The sequence below is a fragment of the Polypterus senegalus genome, chromosome 5 (genome assembly GCF_016835505.1).
Source record: "Polypterus senegalus isolate Bchr_013 chromosome 5, ASM1683550v1, whole genome shotgun sequence".
NCBI lineage: Eukaryota > Metazoa > Chordata > Cladistia > Polypteriformes > Polypteridae > Polypterus > Polypterus senegalus.
Window position 1 is genome coordinate 28,550,875 of NC_053158.1, and position 18,873 is coordinate 28,569,747.

The following is an 18,873-nucleotide window of genomic DNA, read 5'->3' on the forward strand; positions in this document are numbered from 1 at the left end:
TGTAGATTTGTACACAAAAGCAAAATATGATCACAATGTAATCTTCATGTTTAGAATGCAGCATCACAGCATAATACAACTTGTTATAATATGTTTGGTGTCTTATCAAGCCATATATTGTATTTTAATCAATCATTTCCTAATTGACAGTCAATCTGAACAAGCATTGCATTGCGTGGTGCTTCGTGTGTTTTGCTGTGTTTTATATAGAGAGGGATTTAACTGAGCTCAAGCGAATTAGAGTGCTAAGCATCAATGTAATAAATACCATGTGGACAATAGGGGGTGCTCCTGCTCCCCACACACCCAACACAGACAGACTGGGACACAAGTATAAAATAAACAAGAGGACTTATCGTGGGAAACTCTTCCTTTGTCAGTGTTTCCCATGCCACAGCACAATAGCACACAGCAGTACTTTTTCTTCGTCACGGTCACTGCCTCCTCTGCTCTTGTCTGCAATCTTCATCCTCCTTCCTCCTGACACTGGCTGCCCGAAGTGAGGCAAATGAATTCTTTTATGTAACACCTGGAAGTACTTCCTATGACCCGTAAATAATGTTCTCAAAGCACTTCTGGGTGATGTGGGAGCCCAACAAAGTGGGCTTCCCAGTTCCTGAAGAAACCACCAGCGGCACCCATGGAACCCTGCAAGGCTGTGCCAAAGAACTCCATCACCCATCATGCTCTGTGAGAATCTTGAACACCGCTGCCAGCCAGGGGGGCTGCAGTCTAGCAATCCTGGGAAAATAGTTTGCACAGGGTATTGTCTCCCCTGGTTCTTCCATCTCATGGGGTCCTGACCAGGTAACCTCACAATCGATACAATAATTCCTTTCTCTCTGTGATATCACTATCAATTAAATCTTTTAAATCTCTTTAGAATATAAATTGGAGAGCCATAATGATGAACTGCTTTGAGCAAAACAAAAACTTACGATGAGTTTAGGAATTTGTAAATTAAACATGATATTGCACTATATTTAAACATACAATTGGTGTAAATTAGTCTGTGAAAAGAAATGATGAAAACGGGCCAGGATTGAACATATAAAATGTTACATCCAACTGGCTTTTAATGTTTTATTATTGTTTTAGTAAAAGATATGTACACACTGGTTGTACTTTTTTTTTTTTTTTATTTTCAGGGCTGGCTTTACGGTAAACCTATTTCATCACATGAACTACAATATGGAAACCATAAGGAAGTTCCTTAAGAGCTGTTGTTATTTAGGCTTAGATTAAATACAGTATATCCAAATATTTATGGGCACCAGCATCACATTTATATGAACTTGGTAGACATCCATTTCCAAAACCATGGGCATTAATAAGGTTGTCTACCCCTTTGTGGCTATAACAGCCTCCACTCTTCTGAAAAGGCTTTTTACCAGATTTTGGAGTGAATTTGTGGGAATTTTTGTCCATGTAGGCAGAAGAGCATTTGTGACGTTATGTTCCAAATCATTTCAAAGTTGTTCAGTATGGTTGAGGTCAGGGCTTTGTGTAGCCCACTTGAGTTCTTCCAAACTAAATTTGTCAAACCGAGGCTTAAAATATCTGGTTTTGTGCACAGATGAACAATCATGCTGGAACAGAAAAGGCCTTCCCCAAACTGTTCTGGCAAAGTTGGAAGCTCATGACTTATATCTTTCTCTGCTGTAGCATTAACAGTACCCTTCACTGAAATTAAAGGACCATGATCTGTCCTTTGCACAGTGATCTTAGGCTTGTGTGGAACTTCTTGGCCATGGAAATTCATTTCATGAAGCTTCCGACATACTGATCTTGTGCTGCTGTGGCTTTCAGAGACTTTCAGAGACAGTTTGGAAATCTGTTATGACTGCTGCTACACAGAATAAGCAATTTTTACAAGCTATGTACTTCAGGGCTTTTGGTCCCTGCTCAGGGAGTTTTCGTGGTCTACCTCTTTGTGTTTGCCCTGCTGTTACTCCTAGACATTTCCACTTCACAATAATAGCACTTACAGTTGACCAGAGCAGATGTAAAAAGTAAACATTTCACATACTGACTTGTGGCACAGGTAGCATCCTATGACAGGGCCACGTGTAAAGTTATGACACCTTCTACTGCCAACGTTTGTGACTGGAGGCTTCATGGCTATGTTCTTAATTTTATGCCCTTGTGAACAATGTGTGTGGCTGAAACACCTGAATTTAGTAATTTGGAGGGTTCTCTACATATTTTGGCCAAGTAGTGTACCAAAAGAAACAAGAAAAGCAAAAGTCAAAATCTGTCACAAATATCAGAGTCAAAGTTATGAAGCCTTTCTAATATCCTTTCCCAATGCTGCTCACTCTATAGTTATTTTCTAAGTTTGATTTCAAAACTTGGACACCAGAGCTACTGTGTTGCTATCTGTTAAAATGTGATGATGCAGTGGCATCGAGCCATGGTCACATGACATCAAATGCCATACACATTTGTGACTAGCAATGGGCATTGTTGCCATAAATAATGGATGGCATTATGAAACAAATGAAATGATAACAATAGGACAAAAGGGTTCTCCTCTGTAACCATGGCCCTTCTCCCACAATTGGTCAGCTTCACTGGATAGCCAGCTCTACAAATAGTAAAGTACATACTGTATATACTCCACGTATAAGTTGGGTCTTGAAACCCGAAAAATCAATCATAAAATCAGACACTGACATACACGCCTGTTCAAAAATGTGAGTTAATTTGGTTTTTTACATCTTCTTGCTTTCTCCAATCTCGCACCAGTTTCTCAGTGTGATGGACAGCCGGGTCCCATGCCCGGCCGGGATGACCCTGCTGCATATGTTCCTGGGGGAGCCACCATGGACAGCTCAATACCTCCCCGGGACGGTTGGTGGCAGCCTCCCTGGCCTATTGTTAATTTCCCAGTCTCCCGCGTGGCTCCATGGGACATGGAGTCCTCCACAGCCTGGTTGGGAGCTGGGGTGGCCGCTAGGGGGTGCTGCCGAGACTCAAGTACCCGCCTGGATGAGTCATCAGCCCCACCCGGAGGTGCAATTGGAACCAGGTGGTCAAGCACCTGGAACACTTCCGGGTGGGCTATAAAACGGGCCAGCCTCCACCACCAAAGGGCCAGAATCGGGAGGAAGAGGACGAGGTTGCCTGGGAGGAGTGGTGGTGCAAGTTGGAGAGTTGTTTGTTTGTGTTTAAGTACTTTTGGGACTGTGTTGGGCCTGTGGGACACGGGGAAGACGTAAGGGATGCTCTTACGATAAAGGTGTATGAGGGTGTGAGATACAAAAAAACACAAAACAGTGCAAACATCGTTTTGGGATAGTTTGGGTATTACTGTGTGGTCACATTGGCACAATACATAGAAAAAGAAGGCAGTGTGCTCTGTGGTTACTCTCTCAGGTGGGTGTTAGCATATAATAATCTCTTGGACCAATAGCGTGAGTTTTCTGCATTCGACTTATACGACCGACATTATAAAATACTGAAAATTATACGGTAGCCAGGAAGTGCGAGGCTACAGCATGACGCTCAAAGAGCCGGCAAGGCAGCCCCAAGTTAACAAGTCGGAAGAAGAAAGAAGTACGAGGCTACAGCATGGAGCTGAAAGAAAGCAACCCCATCGCCAAAGTGAAACCACTGAGGAAAGAAAAACGAGAGAGAAACTCACTTATCTGCTGATACACAACAGGGGCGAGCACATCCGCAAAACGAAACCACCGACTCTGCATTTCAATTTTTTTTCTGACAATTTTAATAGTTTGAGGAGCCCATGGTTTTTTACAGCACAGGCTTACACAGCTAGTACATAATAGAAATATTGGAATTGTTCAGTCATCATGATTTTGAAGCTACAACATGTGCTTCTAGTTCATTTTAAACCTTCAGTTTGATGTTAGGAATTGAGCAGTTGGACTTTTGAGTGAGTTACAGATGAAAGCATGAATTTGTTTTTTCATTTTTTTTTAATGTAATAATGCAACTTGCAACGCCTGTAGTGACTGTAGCCCACTAAGAAAATAGTTGGCAACCACTTCCAGACGGACCTTTGATGGACCTGTGCCCTGTTGAGGATTTTGTTCCTGCCTTGCACCCTGTGCTAGGTGGGATAGGCTCCAACACCCCAGGTGACCCATGTCTGGATTTAGTAGGTTGGAGAATGCCATGAAATTACACTTCTGGAGGGGCTTAAGGCAAAATAAAAACGCTGTTTACATTCTGTTTAGTAATGTTAATGTGTATATTCTATTTGGGGCACATGTTTGGATTAGAAAAGTGTTTAGCTACAAAATGCAAATATCTAGGTTATAAAATTCCACTTATTTAATTTATAATCTAAAATTTTTCCAGATGTTCCATCAGTACCTACACAGTTTTTAAACAAATTGATGCTATCCAATGGCAAACTAACCTGCTGCCTTTAAAATCTGCTTTATCTTCCAGTTCCATAGCAGTTTTCAATAAAATAAAATGCTTAAAGATGCGGGCCTGCATGCAGTTCACATACAGTGAATTGTACTTTAACACATAATCAATGCATTCAGATCAAACAAGGCTATTTATGTTCAATTTGTGAAATTCCAGTTGTCTTAATACTGGTCACTTAGACATTGATTCACAATTTATTCAACCATTCCTGACCTATTGGGCAATTAATATATTCCGGCAAAGCTGATTTTTTATAAACAAAATTGTCAATGAAAAACTCTTGTACCAAGGAACACAATCTTAAACCTAGTGTTGTAATTTTACTTGTCGATACGCACAGATTAAAAAGGTTTAGTTTTTGTGTGTACGAGTTCTTTCAATTAAGGTCTGAAAAGCAGTCTTGCTATTACTATAACACGCTGACGCATCACCCCAGATTGCAGATGACAGAGCACCGCAGTGTGTCTTATTCATTACCATTTTACTAAGTCATGTTATTTTTGGAAATGCTTATTAGCTAAGGTCAACTAATTATTTGTACAGTTAATTAAGGTCACAGTTGTAATCACTTTTCTCTGAGTTCTATGAGCTGATTGAACTAAGTACTCTCGTTCGACCCACTTCAGCATTTATCTTAATGATATAGCGCCTGCCGTGAATATCACTATACTTTAATTAGCTTTAAATGTATTAAAGTTTATATATGTCTGCTTTTATAAGAAGAGAGCAGATGCAGATTAAAAGGCAGGAAAATTAATATTATGTCCTTCAGCCTCATAGCATCTGCTGCATTGAAGTACACACCAAAGGTAATGGGGGTAATTGTAGGTGTTAATGGGGAGCTCGATCAGGACCAGGATTGCATTTAAGGACGTCCGGGAAAGGGACAATGTAATATGAGGCCTGAATATTCTGTATGCTTGCTCTCCATACTAATGCAAAAGCATGAATGCTACCAGAGGGGAGTAGGAATTATGTGTAATGAAGTGCACCCGGAAGGGATATAGGCAGGGACACCATTATGGAAGTAAAGAAAGAAGAAAGCTTGTTCTGAGCTAAAATATGCTATGTTCCCTTAGGGTAGCAGAGGTAGTTAGTCAGCCATCCCAACCCTGGACAGAGCTTGGAAGGTTCTGTTCTCACAAAAGAATACAGATACATGACTGAGGTTTGTGAGACAACACCTAGGTGAAGAACAAGAATGCTGGAATAATGTGATCTGCTTATCTATAATGCAAGATGTCACTTTGACAAAAAACAAAACTGCCTTTGACCTGAAGAACCTCATACTAGGTACAGTATAAAGCAAAACTTTAGTAGCGAGTATGATGGCGTTGCATGAACTAAGTGAAGGTAATTCCATGCCAGACCAAGGGGTGGCGGAGTGTACTGAACCTTTGCTTGTTATCTCAGCAGACCAGCTGTGGGAAAACCTGTGTGACCCTTCATTGATGGTGTCACTTCCGGTCCCGGTGGCTGAGACTACATCACTTCTGGTTCCGCTGACCGAGACAACATCTTTTCCGGTTCCTGTGCCTAGTCTGAGGTCACTTCGGTTTTGGCGTCTATGATGATGTCAGAAGAACGTCACTTACGGTTCCCCTACGTCACTTTCCAAACCTCAAACAGTTCATGTCTGGACTCCAACAAAGACACCTCTGTCTTAAAAAACCAAACCCATTGCAGCCAGGGATAATATACGGGTGGTTGCCTCAAATTTTTTTAAGTGTGTCGAATCTGTTCTTTTCACAGGAAGCATTATGTTTGGGAGTGCTGTTCCTTAAGGTCAGGCCAGCTTGCCATTGTAGAAGCATGATACCGTACCACTGAGTATTTGAGGATATTATGAGGCTATCTGTCAAAAAAACTGAAGCTGAACTATAAGTGGATTTTTCCACGAGGTAATAACCCCCAATATTCAAGCACAAAAGAATGGATAAAAAAGAAGAAATGGAAGTTTATCAAATGGTTAAGTCATAACCCCACAGAGATGAAGGAGACCAAACAGACAACTGCGAGAAAAGTCCACATGAAATTCTTTCTGCCAAAGGAGACAACAGTGACTTTTAAGGCTAGCAGTGTATTTGTTTTTCCCATAGTACTAATTTTCTATGTTTTACTCCTTTATTAAAAAAATCACTGTGATTTTCATTTGTGTTTGTGTAATTAGACAACCATTACCTCTCACAAAAGTTGAAAATTTGATAAAAGATTTACAGTGGTACCTCGGACTACATCCGCTTTGGAATAAGTCCAACTTGGTACACGTCCTTTTTGGATGCGAAAAATTTTGCTTGGTATACGACCTTTGTTTGGAATACGACTCGTGTGCTAGAACACCGCATGCTAGCCTTGTTTACCTCTCTCGAGACAAAGCCACGACTGCCCACGAGCCTCAGTACGCCAGTTGCTTGCATTCAGTCAACATTTTGTGTTTTTTTTGCGTAAATTTTAATTGATTGTTGAAAGTATGAAGGTGGCATACGTATCTGGGACATGGCTGCTGCATACCGTATGCCGAGAACAAGGGTATCTACAGTTGTGAAAAGCAAAGACGTTATTAAAAAGTAAAGTGAGGCTAAATTTTCATTTATTTCATCTTATTGCTTTTGTATTTATGTATTTTTGTATTAAGCAGTGTTTAAATTATTTTATACAACCCCATCAATGTATAATATGCCAGTAACAATAGGGTCTTTTATCATGGGAATGGATTAATCATTTTTACTTTATTTCTTATGGGAAAAATTTCTTTGGTATACATCCTGTTTGGTATAAGTCAAAGGATCTGGAACGGATTAAGGATGTATACCGAGGTACCACTGTATACATACAGATGTGTTGAAGAACACACTCTTTATCATGGGGTGTACTTACTGTTTCGCAGCACAATACAATAAGTCAATATCCTGATCACGCTTAGCTGCCAATCTCCAAGAAATGCCTACGTTACTGTAGTACCCTTCCCTGGCTGATTATGTCCCATTTCTCCAATACAAATGTATGGAAGATTTCAGGAAGACATTAATATTCTGCTTTGTGTGGTTCATGGACTGGAAAATCCATTTTGATTAATAAAATTTTGATCCTACCTAGTCAAGTTAAGGGTCAAAGATGGGACTGAGCATACACTAAGTTAGGAACCAGCCCTGAAGGGGTGCCAATCCATTTTGGGACCTACTTGTACACACACACACTCACAGGGGGCGAATTAATACTTGCCTTCTTAACCTCAGATGCCTTTCTCTGGAATATGGGGTGAAAAACAGAGTATTCGGGGAACAACCAGCATGGGTAGTAAGAGAAGCTTGCAGATTCTACCCAGTCAATGACCGGGCACAGGTTTTAGAACATTAGAAATTTTTGATGAGAACAGACCATTCGGTCCAACAAAATGCATAAGTCCTATCCAAAATAACATCAAGTTAAGAATGTCCCTAGAGTGCTACCATTTACCACACTACTTGGTACCTTTTTTTAAAATGTCAATAGAAAATGTTGGGTGAAATTTACCCTTAACAGGTTCTCAACTCTGTCCCCCTGTTCTTGTTGAACTCATTTGAAAGTAACAGACTTGATCCTCTGCACTAATTCTTTTCATAATTATAAACACTTTAATCATGTCACCACTTAATCTCTGTTTGCTTAAACTGAAAAGTTTCAACTCTTTTAATCTTTCCTCATAACTCATCCCCTGTCCTGTGTGACATCCTGAGACTTTGTGGGATTCCCCTCAAGGTTGCTGGATTTCATGGCCGGCCTTACACTGGTACTGTGAGTGCTGTACAGAGTGGAGGCATAACCTGTGCATTTTTCCCAGTTGATTCTGGGGTTCGTCAGGGATGTGTTCTTGCTCCTATTCTGTGCAGTGCTTGCATGGACTGAGTTATGAGGAATGTCATGGGGGTCCAGCGGCTGTGGGGCATTTGTTGGTGAAGAAAGATTCGCTGATCTTGACTTTGCCAAAGATGCTGTGATGTTCACGGAGTCAATGGATGCTCTGATCAGGGCTCCCGAGAGACTGAGTGAAGAGTCTGAGCATCTTGCATGTGTCCTGGATAAAAACCAAGATCAAGGCCTTTAATGACCTCTTAGGCACAGCCATCAGCAATGTGTCTGTCTGCAAAGAGACCTCAACCTTGTTGAGAGATGTAATTACTTCGGCAGTGACATTCATGTCTCTGGTGACTCAACCTATGAAGTCAGTAGACAGATTGGAAGAGCATAGGTGGTCATGAAATCGCTGGAAAGGGGTGTGTGACGCTCCCGATATCTATACAATAGGATGAAGGTCCAAGTCTTTAGAGTCCTGGTGCTTCCTGTCTTGCTATATGGTTTGAGACATGGACGCTATCCAGTGACATAAGATGACTTGATTCCTTCGTTACTGTGTCTCTTCATAGAATCCTTGGGTAACACTGATTTGACTTTGTTTTGAATGAGAGGGTTGTTCACAGAGCCCCAAATGAGGCACATTACCTGCATTGTGAAGGAGCGTCGGTTACAGCAGTACGGCTATATGGTGTGATTCCCCAAGAGTGATCTGGCTCACAGGATCCTCATTGTTGAGAACCCGAGTGGCTGGACCAGACCAAGGGGACATCCATATAACACCTGGCTGTGGCAGATAGAGGGTCATTTCCGGAGGGTGGGACTGGACTGCCTGTCTGCCTGGGGGGTTGCCAACCAGGATCCCAAGCTGTTTTATGATATGGTGGGTGCAGCAACACAATGTACTAGTGCATGCTCCCCAACTTGATCTGACCTGATCCCCTATAGTCCTAGAATAAGCCTTGTTAATCTTCTCTGGCAGACTTTACCAGTGTGTTATGAAGATTAAACATAACCTCCTTTGATGTCTACTCTACACATCATGCTATGTAACCTAACATTCTGTTAGGGTTCTTAATGTCTTATGAACACTACCTGGAAGTTGCAAGTAACAAGTCCACTACAACTCCCAAGTTCTTTTCTCATTTTGTATTCAAACCGTTACGTTTTTACTTCCTATGTGTAATACTTTACATTTACATACATTAAATTTCATCTGTCTCATCTCTGCACAGGCCTGTACCTATATGCTGTCTAAGTCCCTCTGTAATGATTCTAGATGATCTGTTAATCCACCTATCTTGATATCATCTGCAAACTTAATTATCTTGTTAATTATATTTCTATCCAGATAATTTCTTTATATTAAAAATAGCATTGGCAGTAGCGCTGACTCCTAAAGGGAACCAATCTTAACAGCACCCAGTTCTGTTAAGAATCCTCACCATAACCTTTTGTTTTGTGTGTTTTAGCTAATTCTGTAACCATCTACACACTTCTTTTAGTTTGATGCCCAACCTCTAATACGGGGGAACTTTATCAAATGCTTTCTGAAAATCAAGATAGATTAGATTATACTTATATGCCCCAAGATGGAATTTAACATTTAAAGAAGCTCCAAAATAAACAAAAAATAAATAAATAAAAATAATCAAAAGAAACAACACCCCCCTCTCAAACGCACACAAAAACTTCTGCCCTGGATAACAGAGAGCTGCTGCTGTCACAACAGGCTTGTAGGTGGCACTAAGATGAGGTCAGACCTGCTCAAATTGTACCACAGTTTATATTGAAAGTCATTAATATTTGGGTAGAGCAGGTCCAGCTTGTAGTGTCAACAAATGGAACATCACCTAAAAGACACCTGATTCTCTTGTTTGAAGTCAGCAGAATTCAGAATGATTCATTATTAAGATATTGGTACAGAGTAAAATATTTCTGTTGGTGAGTCAGCCAGGATGATATAACTTACTTTCCGGATTCATTTCATTTCAATGTCTTGATCATACATCTTAGTTTTAAATGTGCTATGTTCCCTTTTTCACCCTTGAATATTCACAAAAATCTTGGGTCCCCCACCTACTTTCTACTGTTCTACTGTCAGCATTAAAAAAGCATCAGAAATTGGAGGCATAAGATGGTTCTCTGCAGTAACCAAAATATCGCACTACCTAAACTTGCTATAAGTCGCTTTTAGATATAGCAGTTGAAATGGCTTAATTAAAAGTAATAGAACATTTCTCAGAATATGAAGTCAGGACAGGTCTGAATCCTTTCCACCTTACTTTCATCCTTACTTTGGATCTTTGCCTCTTCCATCTCTAGCCAAGCTTGTAACCTACCCTTATTCCAGTTATTCACCCTTTTGCCCTTTTCATTTTCAGATGAGTGGCTCTTTCAATAGGACATGACGAGTCTCTTTAGGCAGTGGTGATCGCAGTGCCACCAGGTGAATGTGGGAATGTTTAATATATCCCACTTGATATTCCTCAAAGTCAGACTCACAAAACAACCATCTGGGCCCATACTGACTGTTCCCTATAACTTCTTTCTTGCATGTGCTGCTCAATCTCCTCCTTAATAATTCCTTCAATTAATTTGACAGTGAAACATGTTAAGTCTACTAGCCTATAGTTGGTTCGACCCGATTACCCTTTCTAAATAATGGAATAATATTCTCTCTAATTGCCAGTCCTTAAAAAAATTCTCCAAGTGCAGTGACTTTCTACAAATATGCATCAAGGCTTTATACCTGTACTCACTAACCTACTAGGACTATGAGGTTGAGAGTTGAACCCTCTGAATTAGATTAAGCAGGTTTGAGAACATTATGCTATTAGTGACTGTTTTTACCCTTTATATTCCTAATATTTTAAACTCAAAGTATAAAGTACATTGAAAAACTCTTTACAAATTCCCCCAAGTTTGCTTTTTCTTTTGGTCAGACTCCAAGGATTATACTCAGTTATTCTACGTCTTTCATTTGAGAAATGGACACACTCAGAAATGGCTTTGGATGTGAAATCTTCTACATGCCAATTTCAGCTAAAAACTGCTTCCCAATGAACAAAGATCTTACAACGTTCGCAAATTTGTGTGCTTTAAACACCTGTTGTTTAGCCTCTTATATTTACAGAATCAACCATCAGTATATCCTTTGTTGTTAAAAATTCTCCTAAAGATTATGTACTTTTGAAAAGATTTTTTCAAACACAGATTGCATTACTGCCAGAACTTCAGTAAGTTGCACTGAAAACCCAGTTTATATTCCCACAGATGTCTAACAAGCTGCGGATATGGTCCTGGATTATAGACAGGGAAAAATCAATAGCCTGCTGTCTCAGAGGCATCGACATAGATTATGAATCACAGCTAGGAAGTAGTCAGTGATCTCTATTGCCAACAGTGCTCAGGGACGGTGTGAGAGTGTCTTAACCTGCTTTAATAGACTTCATGTTTAGTGAATCAAAATAAGAGTCGATCCTTGAAATATGGCTAGTTTTGCATAATGGTCATTAATGGTATTGTTATCTGTTGGTTAAAAATAACTGAGATTTTTACACAAGGGAAAAATAATCCCCCAAAAATCTATTTCAGTTAAATCTTGGCCATTTGATACCTTTAAGAGTTGGCTTTGCTGGACTACTGGAGTAATGCTGTTTTGTCTTTTAAGATTTCCTGGCCATGACACCTAATCAAGATGCTTAAGAAAATAGGAAAGTGCAGGAGGAAGCCAGTCAATTTGAATACTGTTTTGTAACCGCAACAAGGTCCATAATCCATAAGCTATAAAATGCACACAACAAAAAAAAATGCAGTATTCAAGAAATATATATTATTTTTTTAGTCACAGACATACTGTTTTGATATTTAAGTATTGCCAGGATGAAAAGGGTGGTAAGAAATGGGGACAAATTACATCAAAGCCCAGAGAGGGAAAGGAAAGCAATGGCTAATCATTGGCATTGACAAGTCATCTCATTATGCCAATGTAGGGAGACAGGCTTTATGTGTGTTGGATACCCTGTAGGGGTAAAATGTAGGGGTGAGCCTCTTAAGTGAGAGAGAGTTATGGTGTTTGTGGAAGTGGGCAATTTTTCATAGGCTGTTGTCCAGACAATTTGAAACCAGAATGTGCACTAAAAGGTTGAAAGAAAGGCAAAGAGATGGCAAAATATTGAAGGGGCATGTGGTCAGGCACATACAGAACTGGAAGAGTTTGTATACAGAAAGCAACAAGACAAAACTTTGATTGTTGATCCTGGGAAAAGTAAGTAAAGATTGAAGAAAGATGAAATGTTATCAAAAATCAAGTGTATATTCTTTAACCTAAAGTTTGTCCCATCTTTCACCAAAACTGAGGGCCATAAACTAAAATCAAAGTCAGAGAACAAAGCCATGATTTCCATAAAATCAGAAAATCAAACAAGAAACGGCACACCAACAAGGAAAAATGTGTTATTTAATCTTGGATATGAGGAAGTGTATGGAGCTGGCTGTTATATTTCAGCCAGGATTCCTCTCATGTGTGATTCTTTCATTTACAGTATGTTACTATTGTTTCTTATGTTTATTATTTGAGCATTTTTTTTTTTGTGGTATTTTATTGGAGTGCAGCCCTGAGTGCCAGCAGCCACAAACCTCTTCTGTCTCCAATGGACATCAGTAATCCTGACTGAGGCTGGACTCGAGTCAGAAAACAACAACAGTTATCATTGTGAAACTGAAAAGTGCATTTTATTCAGTTAAAAGCAAAGTGTTCAAAAAGTGTAGTGCAGATCAAAAGTTCTTAATATTTGCTCATGCATAAAATAAAATAGTGCGACCAATGCGCCAATCTCACTTTCTCTCATCTCCCTTGCTCACCCTTAGGTATTCTGAGCAGGGATGAGCACGGTGGACACTGTTCAAAATTTTACTTCTGTCTCAGCAACCTCCATCAGTAACCACCCTGCTCCCACATCCTGCTACCTTCTACTGGTTCCTGAGGAGTTGGGAAACCCCGATTGTCCATGCTCTACAACTCAGCCAGGGCAGATCCGCTCTCTGGAACACCTAAAACTGTGCTCCACTGTGGGACATCTTGACAACTCCCTCCATCACTTGCTTGCCTACCTGAATCAGTCTTTCTGTTTCTAAAGGGACTTTATTCCTCTTTTATTCCTTCCTCAATTTCATTTTCTTCCCTTGACCTTTCCTTCTCAGGTCTTTTATCCACTTGGTCAGTGTAAGTGCACTAAACGATCTGAGGAGCATTAATGAGGGATGGCTCTGCTGACTGCTCTCATGCCTGTAAACAAGCACTCAGTTAATTCTCCCATTAAGTACTCAGCATCTGCTCGCTTCTCCCATACACATCTACATCCACAGAATCTGAGTTACATTATTAAAAACAGAATTGCACCTACCCAATCCGCTAACCACACCTCGGACACACATTACAGTGGGTGCTTCTCCAAGAGATAGGGCAACCTGTCAATCGCCTGCTGTCCATTTTATAAATGCTGAGGGAACACAACGTTTTTGAAGTACAGTTGATGTACCAGCTGGGTATTGGTAAGTTCTCTTCAGATTTGCTATGCTTTTTTTTGTTGATTTTTCTGGATTTGCTCTGTTTTTTGAGCTTTCTTTGGATTTGTGTAGTTAGGACTTCTTATTACCACTGGAATGGCCTATTTTGCTTATGCAACTCCTTCTTGGCCTTTTGTGCTTCTCTGACCTTGTTGAGCTACTGAGCATTTTTTGGCGAAATAATTTGTTTTATAAAATTCTTTATTTATTTACCCTTTCTGTTATACAAACTGAAGGCTGAGAGTCATCATTCCTCTTGTGGGGCAACAGTTTTGGGACTTTACAGTATATTGTCCAGTAACCCATTTTCACAGCCTGCTCCTAAGTTACTTGGAGACCTAATTTGGGATTTTTTATTTTGGAGGGACTCAAGTGATCAAGACATTGAGCTTTATACCCATGACCCCTAAAGACATGTATGGCCTGATCCTAGATGACACTGATAGCACAATTACAATGAAACTGTATAAAATGGAAGTATCATGACAAAAAAAAAATGGCATTGCAGGAAGACATAAAATACTTTTAAGACCCTTAAAACAACTGAATTGCAAAGTAATTTCAGCATATGCCAAAATCCTTTCCAGTTAAAAAAGATACAAAAAAGTAAAAATAAAGTAAAAAAAATTCATTATAAAAAAAAATCTACATCAACAGCTAAAAGAAACACAACAGCAGACATTTCTGTAACCAAAGAAGATTCCATGCCACCATCTTTTATAGGTGGACATGATGACACAACATGTTACAGTATGTGAACGCCATGGCATACAAAGACAGTCACAAAATGGTGGCAGCCAAAACTAAAAAATACAGCAGAAAATTGTGTTGTCGGAATAGTGATTAAATAAAACAAATTTATAATATTGAAAAATTATGGCAAATGTTAACACGGTAGAAAATAGAAACATTCAGATACATTCAGGGACTTAAAAAAACATTTTGAAAGGTGCACTATTTAAAATGTATATTTTTTAGTTACTATATCAAAGAGAAGACCAGCTCCTTAGTTTAATTTCTGGAGGGTGCCAGGGAGTATGATAATTCAGTCTACATTTGTTTTGTAGATTTGGAAAAAGCATACAAACTGACCGTGTCCATCAGCATATGTTGTTGGAAGTGTTACTGCCAAATAAGCTCAACACTACAGCACATGGATTTTTCTCTCCTTCTTGTTTGTATACAACTACACAACACTTTGAATATTTCAGTTAAAAGGATAGGCTCCAGTGTTACACCCATGGTGCATACAAGTTGTGACCAAGAGGAGGCGATGCAGCACCCCAAACCCCAGACACAACCAGTGACACAAAGATTTATTGTAATAAATTACCTTAACAAAGGCTTCTTTTAAAATAATAATCCCACAACAGGCATAGTCACTATTCTTTTTCTCTTTCTCTTCTTCCCTCCTCCTCCACTCCTCCCAGGTAAGCTTTGCCCTTCTTCTACTCAACTCCAACTCACCTAGGGGAGGCAGAGTCACTCCTTTTAAGGAAGACCCAGGGTAACTCCCATAGGAAGCACTTCAGGGTCAGGTGGAAGCCCCACAAAGTTGGGATCATGGCGGCGCATACAGAAACCAACAGGGGTGGTCCGTGGCGTTACAATTCCCAGCATGCCCAGTATGGTTACTGAAGCCCAGGAATGCTGCCTTCTAGCATATCGTGAGACACTATAGCCACATCCAGTTGTCTCACCCTGTCTTCCAATTGTATTGACCTCCTGGCCGTGTAAAGGTCCATACTCCATCCTAGCCAGGATGCCAACATACTGTTTGCATTGTTTGCATCCTCTGCCAACAAAGACAGGAATTGCTCTGCCCATTCTTCATTCTAGCCTCTTGGTCAGGTTACGGACAAGCACCCATCCCAGGGAGGGATGCCAGCCCAAAGGTGCAATCCATCACAAAGTCCACACAAAAAGGCATTACTTTAAGAGATGATTACACTGACACACATCTCATTTTGTTCTGAATGGGCATTGTTTTTGTTTAAATGTGTTTACAAATTTTCTGCAAATTTTTAACCCACTACTAGGATTAATCGAACAAGATCACCAGCTAAGATAGTAATTTCTCTGTAAAAAAACATTTTGGTGAAATTTCACTAATTAATGCTTGCAGGAGGCTTGTTTATCTCAGGCTTGCCCCTGTATAATAGTTGCATTTCCATGCAAATGTTCAGACAATGCTGGCTAAATTATAGTTTTTGTTGGCATTTGAACTAAAAAAAAGTAAATACAACCTCAAAAGCAAACAAATTAAAACAATTATATTTTTCTGAATATAGCAATATAGTTATGATTTATTTTTTGAATTAAGACAATGTAATAAAGAAATAAAAGAGTAAATGTGGCATTTTCAAAGCCTGGTTAGTCGGATGGATACCTCAAAAACGCAACAGGCATGGTAAATAAAAGGGCTTGGGTACCAATAAAGAAGACTGTGGCTTGGGCAGAAACATGTCATGTTAAACCAGGACACTACACAGCAGGAAACCAGCAGAAGCCAGGATACAGGACACTTTCTTAGGAGTGTAATTTAAGTCTTTCAGAAGCCATATTGTGACATTATTGCTAGCATTTAATGTGGATTTGACAATATAAAGGGCAATGACACTTTGTGTTCATTTGCACATTAAAATAAACCATGAAGGAAAAAAAATCTTTTTAAACTTTTCAATTTTTTTCATTTGAGACGTATAATATAAACATTTTCTATAATTCCATAATACAATATAGCAATATTTAACATGCATTACTATATCCCATGACTCATTTATTACAAAAAGATTAAGTACTACTCAGGCAAGGTGTTAAGATTTGAATTGTATGCACCAAAATTCTTAACAAAATAGATCTATCTGGATATCAAATGTTTTCAGACAAGTCCAAAATCCACTCACTTAACCTTAACCTTTCAATTACATAGATTTTTATTTAAGCTCTTAGTATTCAATCTAAAAAGGTAACTTGATTCACCACATGTTATTATTGGCACCTGTCTACCTTTAAAGGATCAATCCATCATGACAGAAAAGTACTAGCTTACTAAAAACACAAACCAGCCATGACATCTTCCTTACCCATAACATTGCAACAGCACCCTGTCCCACAACTTGTTATCTAAAAGATTGTTATTGAATATCTGTCAAAGGTTACATTGCCAGGGGTTGCCCTTTTGATCATGTAAGTAAGAAGGTGGGAGTGAGGTCACAGTTAGAGCACACTAAAAAACCAACAGAGAAAGTCGATATGTTGGTCTGGCTTGTGTGCTAAAAAGTGTAGACCTAAGGAACTGTATTGTAAAACATATTCAGTTTACATATTTGATGTCTCTTCTGAAGAATTTGTTTCTATAAAAAGAAAAAAATATGTTACTGGTTCAAGTCTTTATTTAGCTGGATGGTAGACATGATTAAGCCCATGTATGCTCAACTGACCAAAAAAATGCTTCATTGTGAAACATCTTTCTGGGAAATACTGCAAATAGCAAGGATGTGCTGTCAGGATACAAGGCACATGACTTATTAAAGCTAAAGTGTTACTGCCTAATGACTTATGGTATACGTTTTTGCAGTGGATGCCATTAATATAACTCAGTATGGGTGTCAACTTGTCATAAACAATGGAGGGTGTTATCTGCTACAACTCAGATAATAATCCAAACAAATGCAATAATACTAATATTAATAATAATGCTGACAATCCTTAGACTGACTTAGCAATGGACAGACAACTCAGCAAAGTAAAATTAAACAATCAACATGGCAACAAGACAGCAGTTCTATCCTTTGAATGCATTGCTAAAGGCTGGTTTAATTTGAAGTCTGAATAAACTAAATGGGCTTCCATTAAAACTTGTGCTAAAACTCAACAAATATCGTCCTCCATTGTTTACCACCACCTTTGACTTGATTGATTACCCTGTACACATTCACCCCTGGGATGCTGAAAATTTTCCTCATTGTTAATCTCTTGCTGGAAAAATCTCTGACGCCATGCATCGATTGATTAGTAATATTACATTCTATGCATATGTGAGTGAGGATGCAGTAAACAGGAATCAGGGTTAAATGTTTGAGGCTAATCATACTTTTACTTCCTTGAATCTTGTGATTATATTAGGAAAGTTAGTTTATTTCAGAAAATTAAATTTAATTTATATATTTATAGTTACGGAGCTGAATGATAATACAGATCAAATCCAGTTATAGCTAATACCGAAGTAACAAAATTTTCAGCATGATGAATACTTTTGGTTGGCCCAGACAAATGTTCATACAACATCATATTAAACAGACTTTGTTTTAATGAAATGTAAGTTTCAGTATAATAAACACTTTTTTCAATCAAAAATGGCCACCGAAGATTATAATGTGATGCAAAAAATACTGTGCCTACTCTTTCACCGAGCCTTGGGAAACCTGCAGTAGGCTGTTTCTTTCTTGTTAGACCAAAAGGAAGAGACAGTCTGTTGCAAAACGTCTTGTCTTGGGAAGGCTCAGCGAGCCAAATTCTGGGTCAATGCTACATCTACCATCTGCGTGGGTAGTTGTGTTGTGTGCAGATACTGAACTGTTTAAATTTCATAGCACTTCTCAAAGTTGTCATTGGGCGTCAATTTACACAGAAAGAAAAATGAACAATTCTGGAAAAAGCTGATTCCTGAATGACGTGGCAAAGGCATTCGGAATCGCACCTTCAACACTGTCAACAATTTTGAAGGATCAAAAAAATAGAAGACAAAGTTAAAACATTTTTGCAGTTTAAGAGGTGCTATTTTTTATATAGATATTGTCAATTTTGTTTAACAGAGTTAGTTGAATGAGTGTTAAATATTTTAAACATTGTGCGACAAGCACATTACGCCAGCGTTTCTAAACCTTTAAGTATTTGCGACCCGAGTTTTCATAACAGTTTTAATCGCGCCCCCCCAACATTTTTTTGAAATGTAGATGCATATTTTATTATACCTACTTTTATCGACATTTATCTAACTCGATATTTATTGTTCTAGTATCCGAATGTAGTTTAAGTTAATTTGTTTTGGTTTCAACAGATGTT